A 23,012-nucleotide genomic window follows, 5' to 3' on the forward strand; every position below is an offset into this window, starting at 1 on the left:
GATTAATGTTGTATTTTAGTATTAAAAAGTAGAAGCAAAATAATTTATTATAAGCAGTGCCTCCTTCCTTAAACCTGAGGTAAATATAGGACATTCAATTTTCACACTACAGTGTTCCCTCGATTTTCGCGGGTTCAAACTTCGCGAAAAGTCTATACCACGGTTTTTCAAAAATATTAATTAAAAAATACTTCACGGGTTTTTTCCCTATACCACGGTTTTTCCTGCCCGATGACGTCATGTGTCATTGCCAAACTTTCGTCTGTCTTTAATAAATATTTTTTTAATAAAGTTTAATAAATAAACATGGTGAGTAATAATCTAAATGGTTTCTAAGGGAATGGGAAATTGCAATTTAGGGGTTTAAAGTGTTAAGGGAAGGCTTGTGATACTGTTCCTAGCCAAAAATAGTGTATTTACTTCCGCATCTCTACTTCGCGGAAATTCGACTTTTGCAGGCGGTCTTGGAACGCATCCCCCGCGAAAATCAAGGGAACACTGTATTTGCATTTTTACCTTGTTTTGAGATACCAAAGCTTTGTAATGGGGCAGTCTGCCATCTTTGAAATACTGTACACTTTATATACATTAAAAAAACCCTCTACCTGTGGGCATAACCAATTCCTGCTGTAAATTAGCTGCAAGAAAAGACAGTTGTGCTGATAACATATGTGAAATATTTAATCAAAATAGAAGTAGGGATCTATAAATAAGCTCAGAACCCCTTTCTCTTTCAGTTTGTCCAAAAAGACTTTTATCTCAAATCCAAATACCATGCCAATTTAGGCTTATATAAGTGGCACTTTTTTTCATAATGTGCAACAACTTTGGAAAGAAATAGTTATTATGGGACAATACTTCTGATGAATTCTTTTTTCTATTGTTCTTCCCCCAATTCCTGATTTGTAAATAAATCACTTTGCTCGGGTTTAATGTCTGTGCTGGATAAAAGAGAATGAGTTGGCATCTTTTTGAAGAACTAATTCCATTTCAGATGTTCTCTGGAAAACTGGCATAAAATAGATATGGAGATCTTGCTTGAGGGTCCCCAAATAACGCACAAGACAAGATAAAGCCAATCCCACTTGTTTATTGTTGCAGCAACAAAGAAGTAAGTGTTTTGGGGAGCATGCTAACTTCTTTTCACGTTAGCCTTTCATATAATTTTCAAGGAAAGAAGGAAAATGATTGATTGATTTGGTATATAAGTTTGACACTTGGTCTGAGAAAGAAGAAAGAGAATAAAGAGAAAAACCAATGCTGTTTAGTTCTTCATTGTTTTGTTCACATTTCTTTAAATGCAAACATACACACACAAATGTACACATATATAGAGTTATCAATAGTAAAGCTTCCCATGAAACAATTGTGGCAAGCCCTTGTTTCATCATGGCTTTCATTTAACCCTACTCCAATAGTTATTTTTTAACCTTTTTAAACAACAATTTAAATTTGTTATTAGGGTCAACCATGTGTACTGTCCACACCCAATCTTTTGTGTCCTCTTCTACAGGGGTTGGGACATATCTCCTCACTTCACTGTAGTGGACCCACTTTTTCAATGTATGCACCTTCAGGGACGAGAAGCTGATTGCGGTCACTTTGAAAGGACCATTCCATCTTTGATGAAAAGAATCATTCGACCACCATTTCAGAACAACCAAATCTCCGATCTTGTATGGATGCAGTGGGAAGTCAATATCAACTTCTGATCCGTTTAACTGTAGGTAAATAGAAAGGCAAGATGGGACAGCAGAGAGTAATAGTAAATAAGTTTTAAGCTTTTCAAGCTTGTTGAGCATTCTGGATATAAAAAGCCTGAAATCCTGGGGATAACCAACTATAGAAATTTTAAGGAGATTTATTCCCAATCTCTTTTTTGGAGTATGGTGCTGTTTTATTAAGATTGGGCTTCCTTTCTTCAACCAGGTTTCTTTCCAAGAGAACATTAATCCATTTAATTCTCTATTAAAATTGGGGAGAAAAGATAGAATGTAGCCTTGGTTATGTTTCCTTATTGAAAATATAGATGTGTTAAAAGGTGACTGATCTATTATAATAAGCCTATACCTCTGTAAGTTATCAATTTTTGGTTGAATGCTTTTCATTGCCTCTATTTTAGCGAGATATTGTTGGAGGCAAAGCATTGAGATATCATTTTAATGGATATTATTGGCTCAACAAATTTTGCCTTATCAGGTTATCTGGTGGCCCATACCCAAGTTATTATAGCATCTTCAGTTTTCCTTATTCCCTTCTTGGGTTCAACATCTCAGATTGTATATGAGCAGTTAAATTCTTCTGGGCAAACCTCATGGCTGCCTTCAATTTCTTTTTCAGTTGCTGACATTCAGGATCAAACCAACAGGGTCTACCCACTTGGGCTATTTTTGTAGCAGGTTGAGTTGTTACTACAAAGATTAGAGAATGCATTGAAGGCTGACAGCCAGTCAGTAGATGACTAAATTTTTCTAGCCCATTTAGCATTCTCTGTTTTAAGGCAATATAATAAGTACAGGGGTGGGTTCCAAATATTTTTACTGCCACTCCGTGGCTTATTTTGTGGGCATAGGTTGATGGTCATGTGACAGTGGGCATGCCTTTGTGGTCATGTGACTGGGTGAGAGTGGTTTGGCAGTCATGCAGCTGGGTGGGAGTGGCTTTGCAGTTATGTGACTGGGTGGGGGGTTGCTGGGTAATCATGTAGCTATGTAATCATGTGACTGGGTGGGTATGGCCAACTTGATGTCATTCACGTCAAGGTTTGGGGTTAGGGTGCCAAACCACTTCTCATCTCAAAGGTCTGAATGACATACAATTTCCCTGTCTGTTTACTACTACTGAACACCCAAAATATACTATTTAATTCTATGTATATATGCCATATGTGTACATACATAGGCAACCAATCAGAATGCTTTAACTTCCCACTTGAAAGACTTCTTGTGCTTATCCAATCAGGCCTTAGCATCAGCCTTTCTGGCCGTTCATAAGTTAAGGACTTTGCATTTCTGGCGGGGTCATAAGTCGAGGACTTAACACCCCTTACCTCCCAGTTTGAACATGCGTAGTCAGCCAAATATGCCGGGCGACGTCGACTCCGCCCTGATCGTCGTAGCATTGGGCCAGCGGCAGATGAGTGAGGACTAGAAGGTGGCTGGGCATCTGCTTGAACTTCCTGTGCCTCAGGAATTGTGTTGGCTATGCTGGAAGGCATTGATGGCTCAACAGAGACACTGTAGGGAACAAACGGCTTTCGCAGGTTGGAGGTGGGGAACAGTGGATTGGTAGACCGGGCCCGAGGTGGTGAAGGAACTGCTGGATAGACTTGGACCTGGTCTGGAGGCAACAGATCTATGCAGCGAAGCCTCCAGTGAAGCTGGTCGATGTATCATCATCAGAGGCAGCCATCAGGGAGCTGGACCCTATAAGAACAGGGTCCAGTTAGGTGGGTCACCTGTCCCAGTAGCCACTTCTGGTCTGCCCCAAAATTAAGTGCAGAAACATGATTCACTACTGAGAAGTCCCTTGACTGTTGGTCAGAAACAGGGGGTCATCCACACATTGAAGTTGTGGTGCAGACAGTCCATAAGCAACTCAGTGGGCTGACCCCTGTGACCAGGCAGGGGTGGTGTGTTGGGCGGTGAGGAAGGTGCAAAGGCTCTGATGCTAATTGGCATAACCTAGGCACCCAAGAATTGCCCCCACCCTCCTTGCCTTTCGTAAGCTTTTAAAAACCCACCTCTGCCACCAGGCATGGGGGAAATGAAATACTCTTTCCACCTAGGCCTTTACAATTTTATGCATGGTATGTCTGTATGTATGTTTGGTTTTATAATATGTATGTTTGTTTTTATTACTGTTGTTAGCCGCCCCGAGCCTACGGAGAGGGGCGGCATACAAATCCAATAAATAAATAAAATAAATAAATAAGCATGTCTCTAACTTGGCTAAGCAGGTGGAGTGTCCAAAGTTAGTGCAGGAGATTGGCACACCTTGGAGAGTTGGCCCTTTCGGCCACTGCCCACAAATTGCTGAGTGGAAGCAACAGCCAGCTCTATAGTGGACACCTCCGCAGCCTAGGCAGGAAGGGAATAGTGACTTAAAATGGACAGCTCTTTTGTCTTTTGCCTTGAGGTGGCAGACATCTTCTACTCCTTCAAAGTAATCCCAGTCAGAGTCCTGATGTTGGACTGGAAAGGGGTTAGTAGCTGTTGGGAAGGCAGGAGCATATCTGCGCAGCCCAGATACAGATTGTTTAGAGAGTTCACCTGCTCTAGCCTTATCTAAAGCTGCTTGCAAAGTCAGCTCTGATTTGGCCAATAAGCGACGTTGCAGCCTCGACCCCACATACCAGCTGTTCATCTAAATCAGAAAAATTGCAATTGTTAGAGGCTGTGCGAAAAGCAGCCACATAATTATTAATAGACTCATCCTCATGCTTAAATCTGTGGCGGAAGGCAGCCTGTGAGCTATGAGCCGGGGTGGCGCAGCAGGTAGAGTGCTGTACTGCAGGCCACTGAAACTGACTTGTAGATCTGAAGGTCAGCGGTTCAAATCTCATCACCGGCTCAAGGTTGATTCAGCCTTCCATCCTTCCAAGGTGAATAAAATGAGGACCCGGATTGTGGGGGCAATAGCCTGGCTCTGTTTTTTTAAAAAAGTGCTATTGCTATCATGTTGTAAGCCGCCCTGAGTCTAAGGACAAGGGAGGCATAAAAATCAAATAAATAAATCAATAAATGAATGAATGAATGAATGAATGAATGAATGAATGAATGAATGAATAAATAAATAAATAAATAAATAAATATGCAGAAGAGAGCTGGAGCATAGTGGTTTTGAAGCTTCTCCAGGAGTCTTCCAGCATATCTCAAAAACAGGCTGAAGATCTATCAGAGCATGTGCCGCGGCAAACATCTCCTTACTACAGAAACTGAGAAAGTAACTGAGTTTTCTGGTACTGGACAGCTCTGCAAGGTCGTTAGCCCTCAGCACACATTTAAAACAGTGATGGGTCAAGTACGGTCAGATACGCAAAACCGGTAGAAAAAAAATCAATTGTTTTCTTTCTTTCCCTTCTAGGCTCTGGGTGTGTTTTTCCTATCACAGTAAATGAGTTTGAATGTGTATAATTTTAGAAGAGCTGTGCGTACGTGTGTACATACATATACAGTTTATATAGTAGATCATGTATATTTTTGTGTGTCTGTGTGTAATATGAATGTACACATATGGCATGTATACATAGAATTAAATAGTATTTTAATAGTAGAATTAAATAGTAAATAGGGAAATTTTATCTCTTTGAGGTGAGGAGAGGCCAGGTGCCCTAACCCTAACCCAAACCCTTGACGTGAGTTATATCAAGTTGGCCACCTTTAAGCCAATCACATGATCTTTAAGCCAGTGTTTCCCAACCATGGCGACTTAAAGATATTTGGACTTCAACTCCCAGAATTCCCCAGCCAGCAAATTCCAGATATCTTTAAGTTGCCAAGGTTGGGAAACACTGCTTTAAGCCACCACCACCCAGTCACATGATTGACAAGCCACTCCCACCTGGTTACATGGGCAGCAAGCCACACTCACAAAATAAGCCATGACCACAGAGTGGTAATAAAAATTTTTTGCAGTCCTTCACTGATTTGAAATGTGTGATGTAATCTTCCCAGGTTTCTGTTGAGGGCTCAAATGGAGAGAAAGCAGGTAGCTGAGCCATCCTGAAAAGCTAGTGATCAGCTCCGAACTGCTTCAGCTCAAAAGACTCAGCTGTGGAAGTTGCTGAAGGAGAGACAAAGTCAGTTCTGAGGAGCCTCATCTCAAAAGATACAGCTGTGGACTTGCTGAAGGAGAAACAGAGATGGTATAACAGAGTTCTGAGAGGAATCTGCTTTTCTCCATTTCCAGTATTAGATGGATGAATCCTTGCAATGTCAGAACTTAGCCAAGGCTTGATTTTTTAAAAAACAGGGAACTTTATTTCTGGCATTTCAGCACCACTCTAGCTCAGCTTAAAAAGAACAGTGACAAGCCTTCTGAAAGCTCCTTTTATAGTGTAGTTGTCAGATAGCCAACCAATTGGAATGCTTTAAACTTCCTGCTCAAAAGGCCTCTTGTGCTTAGCCAATCGTGGCGCCCACAGATTGGCACCAACCAATCAGATTCGTTGACATTACCAAAAGTTGCTACTGGTTCGGGTGAACCAATCTGAACTAGGAGAACCAACCCCTGCCTTAGTGTTAACTTTGGCCCAAATTAACCTTTTATTTTGGGCCACCCCTGCCTTTTTGGTGAGTCATCTCTCAGCCATGTTATATGGTCTTAAATCTGAGTGGCCTTGCAATGTCATACCACAGACTGTGGTGATCACTAGTCACTAAACTGTACTGTGACCTCTGAAAAGAGGTCAACTTTAACTTTTGACACACAAAAGAGATCCAGCACATTGCTTGAACTGGCCAAGTGGTGTGTATAAGAATATGTGTAATTCTTATCCTCACCTCACAGAATTTGAAGATTACCCTTAAGAATTAAGGAGAGCATGAACAAGCCATCAGCTTCATTTTCACTGAGGATGGTTATTTAAAAAACTCCCCTGGGACCCCTTTCTTCTGGGCAAGCTCATACAAAGAGGGACCCAACCTGGTGTTCAAATCTCCTAGTAATACCTCTATGGACTGATGCTACAATATAGCTATATCTTCTAAGATAACTTCCAATCCCATCCAATATTCAGAGCTATAATACTGGAATGCATTTGGAGGGATATACACATTTACCAGAATTAACTCAAACTTTTCATATGCAAATTTGACAGAAACGATGTACTAATACTTATCTTCATTATATATAGTTTCTCCCCCTGCCATTGCAACTCTTGCTTTATAAGAATACATAGCCTACCTGGGGGTCCCCCCCCTTTGTTTTTTGGGCATGGGCAGTTTCCCTTATTATTTATTCATTGCCAGGTTGTATTTTAGTCTGGGTAGTTTTAATACATACTTGATATTAAAACTACCCAGAGTCATCCTATAGTGGAGATGAGTGTCATAAAAATTTAATAAATTAGTAAAAAAATATGAATAATCTCACAACTTTTTGCTGAGAGTGCGAAGAGCAAAAAGTTGTGAGACCGGAAGCTGAGCTTCTTCTTTGCGCCTTCCAAGTTTTCTGGCAGCTATAGCACCGCCTGGCTGGAGCTTCCCTGGCAGCGGCAGCAGGTGAGCTTTGGGGCCTCGTAGGAGGGCAGCGGCAGCGGGAGGGCGCCGGCAGCAGTGGCACTGGGCAGTAGCCACTGGGCAGTGGCAGGGTGGTTGGCTATGAGCCAGAACTCCAGGACAGAGGCACCGACGGCAGCGGCTGGACATGTTGCTGTACACCGTACATGCTGGCATTGTGTGGCTGGCACTTGCCTACTGGCTGGGCCGGGATGGAGGCTCCAGCCCCACGCCCATGCCCAGCACAATGCCAGCATGTACGGTGTCTAGCAACACATCCAGTCGCCGCCGTCGATGCCTCCATTCCAGAGCTCTGCCTCACAGCTGACCACCCTGCCATCACCCCATGGCTACTGCCCAATGAAACTGCTGCGGTGCGGTGCACGAGAAAGAGAGAGAGATATATCAAGAGAGAGAAAGAGATAGCAAGAGAGAGAGGGGGGGAGAAAGAAAGAGAGAGAAAGCAAAAGAGAGAGAAAGAGAGAGATAGCAAGAGAGAGAAAGAGATAGCCAGAGGGAGAAAGAGAAAGAGAGAGGGGGCAGAGAGAAAGAGAGAGAAAGCAAAAGAGAGAGAGAGAGAAAGAGAGAGATAGCAAGAGAAAAAGATAGCAAGAGAGGGGGAGAGAGAAAGAGAGAGAAAGCAAAAGAGAGAGAAAGAGAGAGATAGCAAGAGAGAGAAAGACAGCAAGAGAGGGAGAGAGAGAAAGAGAGAGGGAGAGAGAGGGGGGAGAGAAGGAGAAAGCAAGAAAGAGAGAGAGAGAAAGAGAGAGAGAGAAAGAGAGAGGGGGAGAGAGAAAGACAGCAAGAGAGAGAGAGAGAGAGAGAAAGCAAGAGAGAGAGAGAAAGAGGGGGAAGGAGGTTGAGAGAAAGACATAGAGGGAGGAAAGGAGCGAGAGAGAAAGAGAGCAAAAAAGGGAGGAAGAAAGGGAGAAACAAAGAGGGATGGAGAGAGAGAGGGAAAGAGGAAGGAAGAGAGAGAAAGAGGGAGCGAGAGAGAAATAGAGCGAAAGGGAGGAAGAGGGAGATATTTTTTTTGTCCAAACTAGGGTATTATTTTCCTTTTAACAATTGAGTGTGATGTCCCAATATCTACCAAAAAGGGTTTATTTTATTTGCTATCCTCCCAGGAGCCACAATGACTAAAGGACTGTTAACTCCTTTTGACCCTAAACCTTCTTTTCTCAGATTTAAAGTTTGTCCCTGAATTTTGTTAAAGAAAAACTCTTTCTTCCAATGACCAGACCCCTTGCAATAGACACATTGATCCTGATGTAGTCCTAGCGACTAATTTTCTCTTAATTTTCTCTTCTGACCTACAGCTCCTCTTAACTGTCCTTTAAAATGCTCTTTAAAACCTCTTACAATCTTCTCTATTTTGTTGTAAGACTTGAGCAAGGAAAATAGCTGTCTGTCTCTTTTCTCTCCATTTGGTCCTTTCCAAAATTTTATCTCTGTTAGTATACATTGGGTAAAATATGTCTACTAATTCTTAAAATATGTCTACTAATTTTCCTCCTACTCCTTCCACTTTTTGTAACTTTCTTCTATTTACCAATAAAGGACAATTTTTGCAGCTCAGGCCTGAAATGAAGTGTCCTTGGTGCTTTCTGATTTTTGTTGCTTTCTTGTAGGATTTTCATTACCCAAATTAGTTAACATCATCAGTGCTTGATGATGTTATCTAGTTTGGGTAATGAGAAAATAACTAAACACCAAGCATTCTACATTTCTCCTTATGACTTCTGCACTTTGGCTTAAAAGGGAGGGGGACGTTGTTTCAAGGGAAAAGGCAAATGCTAGGGATTTCTGACCAGTTTCTCAAATTATGGTGATGAGAAGACTGTATCTTGGGGACATTTTTTCCTCCTCAATGTGTGGGTGGGTGGGAGCCCTGGCAAATGATTCCTTTCATGACTAGTGTTTTGTGGATTGGGTGTTGGAAGAGAGGAATATAAACGGTCTATGGGCATGTACCACTTTTTCCATATTCACTCTTACACTCATTCGATCTACATATATATATGTTTGTACGTATGTATGTATGTGTGTATGTATCACATTTTTTGCTGATTTTTTTAAAATTAAGGGAGACTAGGATAGCACTATTTTGGCTTTGTTCTGGCCTCATCAGGTAGCCATATTCTTACTGGGATTTGATCTTGTAAGGCAGAGAATTAACCTCTAGGCCACAGGATCTGATCCCTTCAGCTTTGTACCAGGGATGGGCTGTATGTTTTTTTCTGTCGGATCAACCTGATATATTGAAGGAGTGTCACAGTTCCTTTTTGCCTCTCGGCCCAACCCAGGGCCATTTCCAAGGCAGTTAATTTGTTCATAGCCAACAACTATGTTCTGTATGTGTCACATGTTTTTGCTGAATTTTTTTAAATTAAGGGAGATGAGGATAGCACTATTTTGGCCTTGTTCTGGCCTCATCAGCTAGCCGATGAGGCCAGAACAAGACCGAAATAGTGCTATCCTAGTCTCCCTTAATTTTAAAAATTCAGCAAAAACATGTGATACATACACACATACATATATACACCCACCCCATTGATCTATTACATACAGGCTGTTTTTTCATCCTTTTCCATCATTTTCCTGCTGAACTGACTCCAGGAATTTAAGTGCATGTGCTACTATATTATATTTAGGCAAAATTATTTTGTTCAGATAACAAAAATGTATGCATGGAGAATATCTAGAATTGCAGTCATTCCTAACACTTCATTGTGCATGCAGTACCATCTCTAACTTCCAGGGAATGGGTTTTTTAAATTATTTCTATAAAAGCTTAAGTGCTAAATGTTATTTCCTCAGTGATTACTAGTTTCCTCTTCACTGCCATCTTTCAGTGGCATACTTTTACTGTATTGTTACGCAACGAACTCCAACTCCTTTCTCTAAGCTAGTATGGACACCATCCAAGTTAATATTTACTCTGAGAGGTGTCACTGCAAATACTATTTAGTTAGAGATCTTACTGGGTTGCAATGTTTTGACATGTCTTGGCTGCCCTCTAGCGACCATCCATATGTATGTAGCCAACATTTGCAATCACTGGAAAATTGTTGAAAAAATGCAAATTTCCTGAAAAATGTAACCTGAGGAAAGACTTTTTTTAAAAAAAGTCTCAAGTTGTCTTTTTTAAAAAAGTTTTCCCTGGCAGCAGTAGCTACTAAAAAGGAAGATATCCTTCCTCAAAGTTGAAAATAGCACAGTTGGTCATTTAATTTACATGGAAGCGAAATCCTAGGCTTACAAGCAGGAGTGGGCTGCTGCCCGGACAGGGTGGTGGTGGAATGCAGTGGGGAAGTGAAAATGGAGCTCCACCCGAGAGCAACCAATTTGCACTGAAAGATGTTGAAAGAAAATGCAGGGCATCCTGCATAAGCTACGCCCACAGTGTGGTAGTTAAAATTTTGGTAGCCCTTGATTGCTTATAAGTACAACCTAGCCTAAAATTTCTGTTGCTGTTCAATGAGTTTTTCCCATTTTTCTACCTTTCTTGCCACAGCTGTTAAATGAATCACTAGTTGTTGAATTAGTACCATGATTGTTGAGTGAATCTGATTTTCCAACTGCCTTTTCTTGTCATAATGCCACAAAAGGGGATCACATGACCACAGATACACTGCAACCATCATAAATATAAGCCAGTTGCTAAACATCTGCATTTTGATTAGGGGACCATAGGAATGCTGCAATGGTCATAAGTGTGAAAAATGATAATAAATTAATTTTTTCAGTTGTAAAAAAGTTATAACTTCAAATGGTCATTAAACAAAGGGTTGTAAATCAAGGACTACATGCATTTGCTTTCAGCCAAGGATAGGCTAGTCCAGGGATAGGCTTTTCTATGACTTGTGGTCTACTCCCAGAATTCCTGGGCCAACCATGCTAGCTCAGGCATTCTGGGAATTGAAGTCCACATGTCACAGAAAAGCCAACTTTGCCTACCCCTGGGCTAGTCAGTTGCAGAACTTTGGCTATTAGCCAGCAACAAATATAATTTTGCATCTGAAGGTTGCCTGCTTGGTTGTTCAGCTGCACAAAGAGACCGAGTTTTGGTGGTGGTGGGGAGAGATGCACAACAACCAAAGCATCAGAATTTTCTACTTGTGCTTTCTGTTGTTTGGTAAACCTAAATTCATTTAATGTGAAGTTTGTGCCCTATAAAATTGATATTGTCCAAGCAGTCCCTACAGTGGAGAAAAGTGTTCCACTGAAGAAGAAAGATTTTAATAAAACATATATGTGATTCTGTTGTTGTTGGAAAAGGACTATTTTAAATCATTGCTTTTTCTAATCAAGCTCCCATGTTCATGTTGGTTTTGCAGGATAACATGCCAAAGAAATGGAGTAGAACAAAATCTATTGCACACAATACTCAAATAAAACTCCAAAAGAATGGTTAGTATACTGACAATCACCTTTCTGACATTTTATTCTACCAAATGTTTCATAAAACTTGTGCTTTGCAGCCAGCTTTCCAGGATTTATATGCTCTGCTGGTTATTCTCTACAATATTTGTTATTCAATCAACATAGCTGCTCACTTTTACAATATGTTTTCGCCTGCAATCTGATTTCGCTTCTGAATTTAACACAAAATAATTGTAATAGCCCTAGGGCCCTTCTCCTGCTTTGCCTATCTAGTAAAGCGGTTAAGATCAGTGTTGGCTATTACAGAAATGTCTTCCCACCAAAAGAGTGTATTTGATTTGCACTCTAAATCTTCCTGATCCATTTAATCATCTGTCTAGTGACCTAGAGGTGAAATAGATAAGATCAGTAACATTTAACCTTTATCAGGACCATCTGGAGAACCCAGTTTAATCTTCATCATTCCTGTTTCTAATTCTCTGTCTTTCTCAGGGAAATATTAGCTATTTAGTAGTCATTTCTTTTGCAAGAATAAATCTTGGGGACTCTATTTCGTAGAGTCAAAATCAAAATTCAGCATAATTTTTTATTTCCTGAGCAAATCGAGCCGGGGTGGCGCAGCAGGTAGAGTGCTGTACTGCAGGCCACTGAAGCTGACTGTAGATCTGAAGGTCAGCGGTTCAAATCTCATCACCGGCTCAAGGTTGACTCAGCCTTCCATCCTTCCGAGGTGGGTAAAATGAGGACCCGGATTGTGGGGGCAATACTGTACACTGGCTCTGTTAAAAAGTGCTATTGCTAACATGTTGTAAGCCGCCCTGAGTCTAAGGAGAAGGGCGGCATAAAAATTGAATAAATAAATAAATAAATAAATAAATAAATAAATAAATAAATAAATACATAAATACATAAATAAATAAATAAATAAATAAATAAATAAATCTACAATTTTTAGAATGGAGGACCAAGACATCCATTATTTTTTTTTAAAAAAAAATACATAGACTTACAATTGTTTTTTTAGTGACCATTCAAAGTTATGTCAACATTGGAAAAAGTGACTTATGACTGCTTTTCACAATTATGATTGTTTTTATGATCAAAATTTGGACCCTTAGCAACTGACATGCATTTATGACAATTGTCATGTGATTAACTTTGTTGATCTTCTGACGATCACAGTTAATTGGAAGCCAGATTCATTTAATTAATAGCCTTGTTACCACATTAACGACTGCAGTGATTTGCTTAACAAATCTGGCAAAGAAGTTGTAAAATGGGACAAAATTCACTTAATAACTGTCTTGCTTAGCAACAGAAATTCTAGGCTCAGTTGTGTCTATCAGTTGAAGACTATAGAGCCATGATTGCAAACCTATGGCACGTGTGCCACAGGTGGCACACGGAGCCATATCAGATGGCATGTCGTGTGTCAGCTGCAGTGCCAGCACCATGCACGCACTCGCCAGCTAATTTTTGGCCTTGGGGAAAGCTGTTTTGCCCTCCAGAGGTCTCAGGGAAGCTTCCCTGAAGCCCCAGACTGCAAAAAACTTCCCAACTGGCAAACTGAAAGTTTGGAAAAATGGACTCCCGGCTTGCCCGTTGTGCTGTTTTTTGCATTCTGGGGGGTTCAGGAAAGCTTCCTGAAAGCCCAGAGTTGAAAAATGGGCAAATAAAAAATTCAGAAAAGTGGGCTTCCAGTTTGCCCTGAAGCCTCTGAAGTACAAAAAACAGCACAACAGGAAAACTGGAAGTCCACTTTTCCAAGCCTCTGGTGTGCCTGCTTGGCCATTTTTTTCACTGTCCCAGTGAGGCCTGTGTGCATAAGCAGGGGCAGCACATGTCTGTGTGTGCATGTGTACCATTTGGCATGTGAACCAAAAAAGGTTTGCCATTATTGTTAGAGACCATAAGCACATCCTCAGGAGGAGTTTTTAAAAAAAATAAATTCAAAACCTCATTTTACATGCATCAATCAATGTAATCTTCAATTTCACAGCTATAGCAAATATCTTGACTCTTTTGACTCCCTTGTGCTTGTAGTTGTGTGTTTAGGTTGCATCTTCACTGCAAAACATTTCTCCTTACTTATTGCACTGTAAAAACAAGCTGCATTGTCAACTTGTCTATAGAAATCAGCTTGCAGATTATAAATTGTAGTCTACTATATCTTGAAGGCACAAGATCAATGTATCTGTACATGTAGATGTGGCTTTAATCTTCTTGTTCTACCTTACCTGTATCTTTAAAAAAAAGATTCATAGGACTGAGTAAACTCTTCCACGTACTTACTTTCCAAGACCAATAAGGATTGTATTTTTTAAAGACCATATTGCTGTTCAAAGTAAAACCAGGGTGAAAAATTAGGAAGGTAAGGAATCGATGTTGTTTAAAGTAGACATTCTAAATTTCCAGTATGAATTCCTCTTCTTCTATATTAATTTTACGAACACATTTATTGGTCATACTTGCATGCCCTTTTATAATATTACCTTAAATTTGGCTTCTGTCCTCTGAATGCATAACAGTGCAGTTTATTTGTGAAGTGTATGCAGTTTCAATGTGTTCAATGTTTACATGGAAGTGTTGCTTATTTATATCTTAGACTCAGCATCAAATTCTACCAATTGTTCTTCGTTTTATTGTACCTACCATGAAAGACATGATGAGATGATGTCAAATCTGTCTTTATACAGAGTATTCTTTAACCTTCTCTATTCAGGGCCACACCTGTAATTTTTTTTAAAAAAAAAAGTAAATGTTTTACTATATTGATATGTATTCTGCGTATAGATACCATAAAATATCAGTCATAAGAAACAATAGCCAATATAACTTTTGCAATATAAGTTAGGGTGTCTTTCCTCTCTCCTTAGTCCACTATAAAACATGGATTAGCGACAAAGACCAAGAGTCTCACTATCCCCTTTACTTGGTCCTAAACACTTACAAACTCAAGGCCTAATTTGCATCCATCCCTGTGTGCAGCCCCATTAGGCAACACGAGCCTAGCAGCTTTCTGAGGATATGAACAGCTGCCAGTCATGTGTTGTTTAATGAGGCTGCTTATGAAGATGAATCAGCTTTTGGAGAGCCTCATTAGGCAGAATAAGCCAATACGTTGCTGCAGCCTGCAGCCCGTTGTGCTTTTGTGTTGCATCTAATCTTTTGTGTGCCCTCACCCAGTGCCATTGAACAAATGTAACACCAGTAACAGTATAATAACTTTTCTGGGTAACCAGCAAAACAAAAATTTAGAGGAATGAAAGCTTCTCATCCTGGTCAGAAAGGTAACAGCCTGGTATATGAATCCAAGGACCACCATAATCAGTGTAGAAAGGGGGAAAGACTGTCCAGGAATACCCTCCAGTTCCAGACATGGACAGAGAGCATACATATAATAGAATAGACCCGGGGTGGCGCAGCAGGTAGAGTGCTGTACTGCAGGTCACTGAAGCTGACTGTAGATCTGAAGGTCAGCAGTTCAAATCTCATCACCGGCTCAAGGTTGACTCAGCCTTCTATCCTTCTGAGGTGGGTAAAATGAGGACCTGGATTGTGGGGGCAATATGCTGGCTCTGTTAAAAAAAAGTGCTATTGCTAACATGTTGTAAGCCGCCCTGAGTCTAAGGAGAAGGGCAGCATAAAAATTGAATGAATGAATGAATGAATGAATGAGTAAATAAATAAATAAAGGGTAATTTGTAGACTAAAAGGACTTTGCAGGAACTCTACAGGGGACTCTTCTATTTATGAAAATCTGGTTGGTTTAATAAATACAGCAATAGAAACAGTAAAACTCAGTGGTCATACTATGCCCAGGGAAAGAAACAAATATACTAGACAACTTTCATGAGAAAAAAAGGTGGTCACAGTAGGGGAGTATGAGCATAGTCTGAGTACAAATTGAGAGAGTTTTTTTTACTTCTTTCCTTGTTCTGCTGATCCTGTCTCTTATTTCTGAAGGCATAAGGATGACATGATTGCAATCTTTGTTCTGAAGGGGAGAGTCGGAAGTAAAGTAGAGTGGGAGTGCGAAACCTACAAGTATGGAAGCACTTCCTTCTGTATACCCTTCATTAATTGGAAAAGGAGCTGTATTCAGCTCTGATACAACAGATCAGGTATCTGAAAGGAAGTGTATGGAGGATGATATCCTCAGAAGTTTCCACGTTGTAAGAAAATCAGACTGCAGACAATTCACCACCACCACCACCCAAAAAGGGAAAAACCTACCATGAAATGCTAGAAGTAGCAGACGACTCACAGAAGCATCTGACTGTTCCCTTTCAAAATTGTATTATAAAATTATTTATACAAAGCTTGCTTGCTTGCTTATTATGGAACAATTCTTTCAGGTTCCTAAAATGTTTTGATTCAATTTATTTATTTATTTATTTTATTTATTTATTAGATTTGTATGCCGCCCCTCTCCGAAGACTCGGGGCGGCTAGCAACAATAAAGAAAACAATGTAACAAATCTAATATTAAAAAATAATCTTAAAAAACCCCAATTTAAGAGACCAATCATACAAACAAGCATACCATGAATAAATTCTATAAGCCTAGGGGAAAGGGAAAAAAATTCAATTCCCCCATGCCTGATGACAGAGGTGGGTTTTAAGGAGCTTGCAAAAGACAAGGAGGGTGGGGGCAACTCTGATATCTGGGGGGAGCTGGTTCCAGAGGGTCGGGGCCACCACAGAGAAGGCTCTTCTCCTGGGTCCTGCCAAATGACATTGTTTAGTCAAAGGGACCCGGAGAAGGCCAACTCTGTGGGACCTAACCGGTCGCTGGGATTCGTGTGGCAGAAGGCGGTTCCGGAGATATTCTGGTCCGATGCCACGAAGGGCTTTATAGGTCATAACCAACACTTTGAATTGTGACCGGAAATTGATCGGCAACCAATGCAGACTGCGGAGTGTTGGCGTAACATGGGCATGCCTTGGGAAGCCCATGATTGCTCTCACAGCTGCATTCTGCACGATCAGAAGTTTCCGAACACTTTTCAAAGGTAGCCCCATGTAGAGAGCATTACAGTAGTCAAACCTCGAGGTGATGAGGGCATGAGTGACTGTGAGCAGTGAGTCCCGGTCCAGATAGGGCCGCAACTGGTGCACCAGGTGAACCTGGGCAAACGCCCCCCCTCGCCACAGCTAAAAGATGTTTCTCTAATGTGAGCTGTGGGTCAAGGAGGACGCCCAAGTTGCGGACCCTCTCTGAGGGGGTCAGTAATTCTCCCCCCCCCCAGGGTTATGGATGGACAGATGGAATTGTCCTTGGGAGGCAGAACCCACAGCCACTCTGTCTTATCCGGGTTGAGCTTGAGTCTGTTGACACCCATCCAGACCCCAACAGCCTCCAGGTACCGGCACATCACTTCCACTGCTTGAAATCAGTAAGAAACAAGTTATTTTCCTATAAATACATTGGCTGAGATTTTTGGATAATGATGTAAAATTATCCAGCCTGGACAACTTTTAAATTGTTTTGCAAACTGAGACTTTTTAAAAAAATGTATGTAATAAGAAATAGCACAAAACTGGGCATTGTGGGGCACAATTTTCAGATGAAATTTGCACCAGCAATTCAGCAGCTAACTGTAATATTGTCAAGACCAAGGAAAAAAATTAACTTTATTACGAATACTCAAAGAAACACAATTGTTCAAAGCTCTGAGGAAACTCACACCATATTTTGAAAAAACTTTGAAGCATGTGCAGCTCAATGTTAAAAGAAAATTAAAATGAAATTTTCTTGCAATCACATGTATGTACCTAATAGAACATGATTGCTTTGTTTATCTGTCTCCATGTTGATTGAATTTCATATAAACCCTTTTTTCTTGTCCCAACTAAGGAATAAGGAGGATGAATTTGTGTTTGTTCAAGGCTGCAATAGATTCCATGGGAAAAAAGAAGAAGGGAGCTGTTTCAGTTACAGTATATTGTCAATGTTGTGACATTGATAAGTTTTCTTTACTTGTATAAATTTGTATTTATATAAACATGTAAAGAACAAAACAACAGGTGAAAACCTGTTAAGTTATACAGAATCAGATTTAAAATTATGTTTGTCCCTTTAAAAAGCTGGTGTGTGGGTGGGTGGGTGGGTGGTGCTGACCACATCCACCATATATTCTGTGGTGTGTATTTTGTGTGAATTTAACAAAGCTGAGAGTTTTCTATTACTTTTCTATTATTTATTATTTGTGATGTATTTTCTTTTTATTTACTATAGCCTTTTCCAGATTTTAAAGCCCTTCTTTAGATTTTTAAAGATTTGTTATTACCGTGTCTGACTCTTGTTTGTTGGATAAATTAATTGAAGGTCAGAAGGGGGAGGGGCAAAAGTAGGGAGACAATATAAAGTCTCCATAGAAAAGCCACTGGGAGCTGACTCCCCATCCCTTCCTGTTTCAGGGGGGTTTTTTGGAAAAAAAATGCTTTTGCACACAGATCAAATTCAATATTTCCATTTGAACCAAAATTTCGGAGACTATCTCTACATGTGCAGAGTGTAAACCCCATAAAATTAGAGTCCAGGCATGGATTCTTTTAGATTACATTAAAACAAAACCACATTGTTTTATATGTGACCGAGTGTTTGATAGCAACTGCATATATCTAGAAGAGAAAAGATTGTGTTATAAGTGTCTCTCGTGGTGACATCAATAGGGAAGATCCAAAAAAGTGCTGCTGGAACATAAAAGGTCAGAGAGAAAAAGTTCAATGCATTTTTAAAGGGGAAATTCCCATTGATTGCCATGGATGGAAGTGATATAGAAAGATATACAAGGACAAGAGAATCACAAAATAATTTCTGTTTTCCCCTTCTAAGCCCTGATTGTGGTCGGAGTGGGAGAAAATAACCTTGATTATTTATGGCAGGAAGAGTTGTGGGAGGTTTTTCTGGGAGGGGAGGGGGAAATGCTGTGTAAATGAGAACTGAAAGCAGGCACTTTTAACATCTTACACAAAAAATTAACCCTTGCAGCCGTTATTAGTTTTAAAAAACAAGGACTGCTGGCTCATATTGCTTTACAATTCTTGACTTAAAAGATTTGGAATGGGTGGGCTTAATCTTGGTGGTTGTTCCTAAAACCCAAAATAAAAAAAGACTGTAAATGGTAACTCAGTATGTTAATTCCTTATTGTGCACTGATAACTCCTGAGCATATGCAAAGTACAGGGTATTCTAAATTTCCTCATTGAGACCATCTGCATTCAATTGTTTCCCAGCACATAGAGCTGCTACGTAAATAAAAAGACTATTTTGCAGGGTAGCCACTACCTCCCACCTTATGCCATTGCAGCATTTGGACCAGTTAACAAAAGCTACCCAAAGAAGAATTTTTTGGCAATTAAAACAAAAGCTCATAAAGGAAGATAAAGATAGAAACTGCTTTGGTGTGTGTGTGCATGTGGTTTTGTGGGAGGGAAGTTGTTTTGTTTTTTGGAGAGAATAAAATTTTTCACATAGCTAAACTTGGTAAATGCTGTTTTCTTTCTCCAACTATATATATTTTTACAATTTGCTAGGGATATTTCTGTTGGGGGGGGCCTTGTAATTGCATGCACACAAAGTTTGGTTTTAAACCCAATCTCATTTTTAATGACTTTAAAAATGTGTGTGTGTGTTTTTTTAAATGGGGGGGGGAGCCAATGGATGATTTAAAAAACATACCCAATCTTAAAGGGGATTTCAAGTTTTGCTGTAATACTGTGCTAATAATAGTTTTATCATAGTGCGGGGGAGGTAGGGAGTATAAGGCAAAAGATAGGATTCGCGGTTTCTTTCCCCACTCCCGGAACAGAACCAATGCCAAATAGCAGGCCTATATGATGAAGGTCATATAGAAACAGATGCATTAACCCAGAAGCAAATTTAAGCAAAATTAGGCATGGAAAAAAATCATACAGAGACCCAGGCAATAGCTGACAATTGTATAATTATTTTAGCTTACTTAAAGGGAAGAAAACTGAGACCACGTGCCTCCTGATTGAGAACTACCTACTCACTATCCCCATAAGGTGTTCAACCTGACTCATGATAAAATTATTTATGTACTATCTATTATCCATTCTTTTCAACAGAACCTCTGCCAAAAACCTAAGGGTGAGTAGTTTGCTACATTGTAACCAGAATGCGATACCTCTACATTTAATGAGTTGCAAGTAGGAGATCTGGTCCTATTGCAAAGAGCATCAAAGACTCTCGAGGAAAAGGCACAGTGATGCAAAGAAGAAGAAGAAGAAGAAGAAGAAGAAGAAGAAGAAGAAGAAGAAGAAGAAGAAGAAGAAGAAGAAGAAGGTGGGTGAGTTAATCTAACTCATCTGAGATATACTCCAGCTCTGAAAATCCCAAAAGCAGGCATTGTTCCAGATTCCCAAAAAACGAGAAGGGGGAAAAAGTTAAAATTCAGAGTACAAAATTCTGAAGAACTCCGAAGATAAGTTTTAATGAACTTTGAGGCATTAGCCCCCACAGCAATTTAACTTTGATATTTAGGCTCTTGCAATTATAATTATTTAGCTTATTTTATTGTGCTATTATTGTTTTACTATACTGCTATTTTTTTTTTCTGGACAACAGCTCGGCTAAAAGTTATGTCTGTGTTAAAAGTTTATTTATAATTGCCGGGGAGTGAGATGCAACCGTCCCTGAGCTGGCTGCCTACCAATAACTTTTATTTAACATTAGTCCATGCCTAATTCATTATGTCTGAAGCATCTTTCTGTATTGCCGGGAGAACAAATTGGGAGTTTGTGTTCAAAAGCTAAGGATTCAAGGATCCCCAATTCAGCCTCAGTCACTAATATTCCTCATGTATATTGACCCTACACCCACAAAGTTTTATTTAGGGTAGAAATGAAGGCAATTTTGCCAACTTTGTGCAAGTATTTAGTTGTTATGACCAAAAGTGATGCCTTTTCAAACTATAATTGAAAATAGCATTAAAAAATAGAATCTAGCTATTTACAAATTCACCTGTACTTCCCAAAATAATAGTATTTTGGTGTGGAAATTGAGCATTTGAAGATTGAACCTGCAGTACTGGCTGCCCAAAATTACATACATCATAAATCAAAGGGAATTCAGAAAAACGGTTACCTCATTGAGAGCTAGCTACTCACTATCCCCATAATTGGCCACCTGGCCTTTGCAGCCCATGCCTTTTTAAATATATATATTTAAATATATATATATTTAAATTACCTCTTTTAATTATAAACCTTTTACTAATTATAAAACATATAAATAAAACTTAGGTCTAATAAATGAGAAGTAAGAATAGATAAAAACAGCAGTCTTGCAAATAAACTGGCTGTTGACTTTATGTTATTTCAAAGATCCCATGACTGTTAAGAATTTACAAATAAGTAAAAAAAATATTTGCAACTAAAAGTTACTATTTAAGATGTAAGGGGTCTGGTAGTGCTCTGTGGAAATGGCTTACCTGGTAGCTGGCTGGCTGCAAAATATGGCTCTGGATTGTCCCCTGGCTGGTGGAGGTCTTGTCAGGAGTTCTTTCCAGAAGAGAATGAGGCTAGATCCTATCACATAGCTCCCTCCTCTTAGAGGTCAAGGGGTGGGGAGAAGAGAACTATGAGGAAAACAAGATTTGGAGGAGTAGCGTGTAGACTAATCGGGAAAACCTTGAAGTCCCCAACCTACAGTATGTTTTGAGTTCCTAGTACATTTTATCAAAATTGTTATGGCAGTATAACTGATAATGAAGTTTTTTTTTTAATTAAGACTTTTTCTTGAGAATAGTTAACTGCAAAAGGGAGGGAAAGTAACTAAAGGTTTGCTTATTATCAATGTTTATACTTACCTCATCTGTTGCCAATGCATATGCATGACTCTCATTTTTTCTACCTTTATTGAAATGTAATAGAAGCGTTTCCTTTTACCAAGAGTCTCTCCATCGCTTTTATGAAGTGAATTCCTCCAGTCTGCATTGAATAAATCATTACTGCAGTGAGCCTTGATCAACTGGTTTTTGGGGCCTGTATTTAATTCTCCACCAGTCCAGCATTATGATTCTTCAATGGTCAACCAAGTATTCTAAGAAAGCTATAAGCTGGACAAAGAGCAAGACCATCAATAGGTTTGTGTTCCTTACAGTTGTTGATCCACTCATCACAATAAGTCATGCATTCTTCAGTCAGTATCATGGCTTTTCACTCAATATGATGCTTGGACCAAAGTCTGTTCTACTGTAGTCTACCCCATGCAAACAAGAAATCTCTTTGAAAATACTTACTGCATAGAGACATAAGCTTCAGCATGGACTTCAGCAAAGCCTTTGATATGGTTCCACATAAAGAGCTGATAGATAAATTAGTGAAGATTGGACTTAATCCCTGGATAGTTCAATGGATTTGCAGCTGGCTGAAGCGTAGACATCAGAGAGTTATTGTTAACGGCGAGTATTCTGAGCAGAGTCAGGTTACAAGCGGTGTGCCACAAGGGTCTGTTCTGGGTCCTATTCTTTTTAATATGTTTGTGAGTGACATAGGGGAAGGTTTGGTAGGGAAGGTTTGCCTATTTGCCGATGACTCTAAAGTGTGCAATAGGGTTGATATTCCTGGAGGCGTCTGTAATATGGCAAATGATTTAGCTTTACTAGATAAATGGTCAAAGCAATGGAAACTGCAGTTTAATGTTTCCAAATCTAAAATAATGCACTTGGGGAAAAGGAATCCTCAATCTGAGTATTGTATTGGCAGTTCTGTGTTAGCAAATACTTCAGAAGAAAAGGATTTAGGGGTAGTGATTTCTGACAGTCTCAAAATGGGTGAAAAGTGCAGTCAGGCGGTAGGGAAAGCAAGTAGGATGCTTGGCTGCATAGCTAGAAGTAACAAGCAGGAAGAGGGAGATTGTGATCCCGCTATATAGAATGCTGGTGAGACCACATTTGGAATACTGTGTTCAGTTCTGGAGACCTCACCTACAAAAAGATATTGACAAAACTGAACGGGTCCAAAGACGGGCTACAAGAATGGTGGAAGGTCTTAAGCATAAAACGCATCAGGAAAGACTTAATGAACTCAATCTGTATAGTCTGGGGGACAGAAGGAAAAGGGGGGACATGATCGAAATATTTAAATATATTAAAGGGTTAAATAAGGTCCAGGAGGGAAGTGTTTTTAATAGGAAAGTGAACACAAGAACAAGGGGACACAATTTGAAGTTAGTTGGGGGAAAGATCAAAAGCAACATGAGAAAATATTATTTTACTGAAAGAGTAGTAGATCCTTGGAACAAACTTCCAGCAGACGTGGTAGATAAATCCACAGTAACTGAATTTAAACATGCCTGGGATAAACATATATCCATCCTAAGATAAAATACAGAAAATAGTATAAGGGCAGACTAGATGGACCAGGGGGTCTTTT

At 39.8% G+C, this 23,012-nt stretch overlaps 1 long non-coding RNA gene across 1 annotated transcript; it reads right to left on the reverse strand.

Annotated features, from left to right (window-relative positions):
* Nucleotides 1-1,074: 1,074 nt before the first annotated feature.
* On the reverse strand, nucleotides 1,075-21,187 carry LOC139152982 (uncharacterized). Its single transcript, XR_011556739.1, has 3 exons — nucleotides 21,068-21,187; nucleotides 14,259-14,336; nucleotides 1,075-1,721 (listed from the first exon to the last, which is right to left on the reverse strand). It is a non-coding gene; the product is annotated as an uncharacterized lncRNA (long non-coding RNA).
* Nucleotides 21,188-23,012: the final 1,825 nt, after the last annotated feature.

The sequence above is a fragment of the Erythrolamprus reginae genome, chromosome Z (assembly GCF_031021105.1).
Source record: "Erythrolamprus reginae isolate rEryReg1 chromosome Z, rEryReg1.hap1, whole genome shotgun sequence".
Classification (NCBI taxonomy): domain Eukaryota; kingdom Metazoa; phylum Chordata; class Lepidosauria; order Squamata; family Dipsadidae; genus Erythrolamprus; species Erythrolamprus reginae.